This window comes from Halichoerus grypus, chromosome 1 (assembly GCF_964656455.1).
Source record: "Halichoerus grypus chromosome 1, mHalGry1.hap1.1, whole genome shotgun sequence".
NCBI lineage: Eukaryota > Metazoa > Chordata > Mammalia > Carnivora > Phocidae > Halichoerus > Halichoerus grypus.
In genome coordinates this window covers 145,817,598-145,820,625 of record NC_135712.1, presented here as the reverse complement: position 1 = coordinate 145,820,625, position 3,028 = coordinate 145,817,598, and positions in this window count along the sequence as shown.

The window sequence follows — 3,028 nt, the reverse complement described above, 5'->3', positions numbered from 1 at the left end:
GGTAAGTTAATCCTTCTTGCGATGGGAAACGCCTTTAACCTTCTTGTGAATGAGATATCTGCAACCATTTTGAAAATTTTAATAGAGGAGTGTGTGTGTGTGTGTGTGTGTGTGTGTGTGTGTGTGTGTGTTGGGGGGGGGGAGTATGTCTCCAAAGCGTGATTTCTTTGCAATGCAGCCGTATTTGTGTTAATTCTTAGAAACATTGAGAAACATATACATTTGTGTTCTTTGAATATCATGGATGATGTCTCCATTGCTTTTCCTTCACACTTTCTATGGTGGCCATTAAATGTGCTTCCTTAGTATGGCAAGGACTGTTGTGTCAAGCCAAGGAAGGCCTCGAAAACACGTAACTCCAAGCAGGAAGCCTGTTCCTGGCATAAGTGAAGCCGCCATGATCATAGCTACCACTCCCGCTGCCTCAGCCACCACCATGGCCATTGCCTCCCACCACCTTCACCACCCCTCCCTCGCTCTGCAGTGCACACCAGATGCAAGCTTTCCACAGGGGCTCTCCGCCCAAATTTGCCCAGTGGGTTCCTAGATTACTTCTGTGAGCGAGAATAGCCAACCATGTAGGCTGACAAGAGGTATTTACAACTACTTAGCCTGTTCAGCTGGAAAGAAATCAAAAGATAACACTGAACCCTGAGATGAGGTATTGCAAATCAAAAGTCCCAATCCATAAATAGCCCACTTGATGAGCTGCTAAATGAAAAGCTGATCTGATTTTTTGTCCAATGTTTTCACTTTGTCAGAAAGAAATATTTTTAACAGACCTTCTTAGAGAAATTGGGACTTATTTTTTCTAAGTGCATGGAATGTTATTAGTCTTACCTTTCTGCTGGGTGAGGTTTCTTCCCAAGGAGATTCCGATATAGAGTCCAGATGAGACCACACCCTCGTCTCACGGCTCTTATTTTTACTGTCTGTTTACTTTTAAGTCGGATTGATTAACAGCTACAATTATACATTAATTTAAGGGACCTCATCAAAAGAAGCCAGTCACTCGTTTCCCTCTCTCTAAAGGAAGCTCATTGTCTTAGTGCTCAATAAATGTTTAATTAATGGATTTGATAGTTAACTATCCAAAAAGTGAACAGGCCTTCTTTACAGTGCCGACTTGATTAATGTTTCTTTTGAAAGTGTGCGAACAATCTGGGCATTTATTTATTTGCCTAAAGGTGATTCAAAAGCATGTGTTTTAGTGAAGGGGCGCTTTACATTCAGGTTCCATGTAGTCACTGCTGATATGCCAATGGTCTAATATCATGACAAGTAATACTTCCTCTGTTAAACCAGCTGGAGACACTTGGGGTTTCTAGGCACAGAGCCTGAAATTTAGAACCATTTGTCTTTTGCAGTTTTTTTGTTTGTTTGCTTGTTTGTTTAATGCCGTCTTTTGCACTAACATGGATTAATTTATGTCAAACCCAAATGGCCGGCTCTAGAAAAAAAAGGTGTAAAAAAATAACCAACTGTTTTTTATGAAACATACTGCCCGAGGTCAGTTTTGAAAAATCATTTTTACAAAACCACTTATTTCACCAGCTCATCAGGTATTTTGATGCTTGTATTTCTCCTTGGTTTAATGGTAGCATTTGTCTTCATTTCTCAGAAGTTATTCATGTCATATTTTTGGTGAGACAACTGGAACAATTTCTGTTGTTTGAGAGAAGAAATAAGGAAATTCTGAGCAATCTGTTAAATTCAACAAAAAAATTTTTTTAATGCTAGTCACCCAGGAAGTCTTCAGTACACTTAAATTTGATGGGAAAAACAGCTTAGTGCATTGTTGCGAATTTTACATTTCCTTTAATAACATTGTGTTTGCTTAAAGCATTAGCAGGGATTTAAAAATCTTAATTCCAAATTTAGATTAAGATATCTAAATGATAGAAAATGCTTCAATTTTATTTCGGCATCTGAATAAAGAGATACAAACGTAGAAGACTTTTTATCCTTTAGATGTTCAAATGGTGCAAATATGTCTTAACCAGTTTTAACAGTGTCTTACTGAGGAAAGAAAAACAAAAACAAAAACACCACAAAAACTGAATATAGAAAAAGGAGACATCCTTAAGAAATTCCTCAAATATTGATTAATCAGTCATCTGATCTTAAATGTGACTCTAATCAAATCAACCATATATTCTTTAATACTATATATGAGGATTAAAATTGGGGGTCAGTGCCTGGAAACACTATTTACACTTTTGAGTTTATATGGGAAATACTGCTTTGATGAAATAACTTTTTCGGTATAATGTGTTTGAATTCTGACTAGCAGAGTTAATCACCACCATTGGCTTATTTAATTCTACAGAATTACTAGGAAAGATACAAATGAGGAAGTAACCCTAGACAATGGATCTCACCGAACATCATTTTAGTGTGTGTACTTTTTCCACTGGTATGGTCATAGCAGTTAAACGTTACCACTGTATGTAGTAAAATATCTTTAAGACGGGGGGGGGGGGGGAACCCACAATTATCTAAAGAACATGTTGGCCCTGAAGCATTAGCTTGCCTAAAACTACATATTCTACTCCATGAGTGAATAGTGAATAAGTAGGTTTCCTGCTCTTACCTATGTATAAAGACCTATTGTTTGCATGCATTAATTATAGGGATAAAAGCCTCAAGACAACTTTCACTGTTGCTTTTTGCACTCTCCATTGTTTTGAAGGAAAAATAACCATAAAACAATAGACTAGAGAAACTGAATCAATCATAATTGTTTCAGCTTTGACAAATAAATGCCAATCTTGATGGATGACAATCGAAACATTTCCAAGGGAAATGGAGACCTTCAGCCTATTAAGACGAATTAAAAAATGTTTTTGAGGAATGGAAAATTAATTTTAAAAAATCACAAGCTGCCTAATTGATAATTCCTTCCATAAACGACATAATCGATTTCTCAAGAAAGTATTTCCTTAGAAATGCATTTCCTCCAAAGAAACATCCCCACAAATAAATCTGATAGTTAGTAGCACTGTAGAACCAGATAAAAATGTAATCT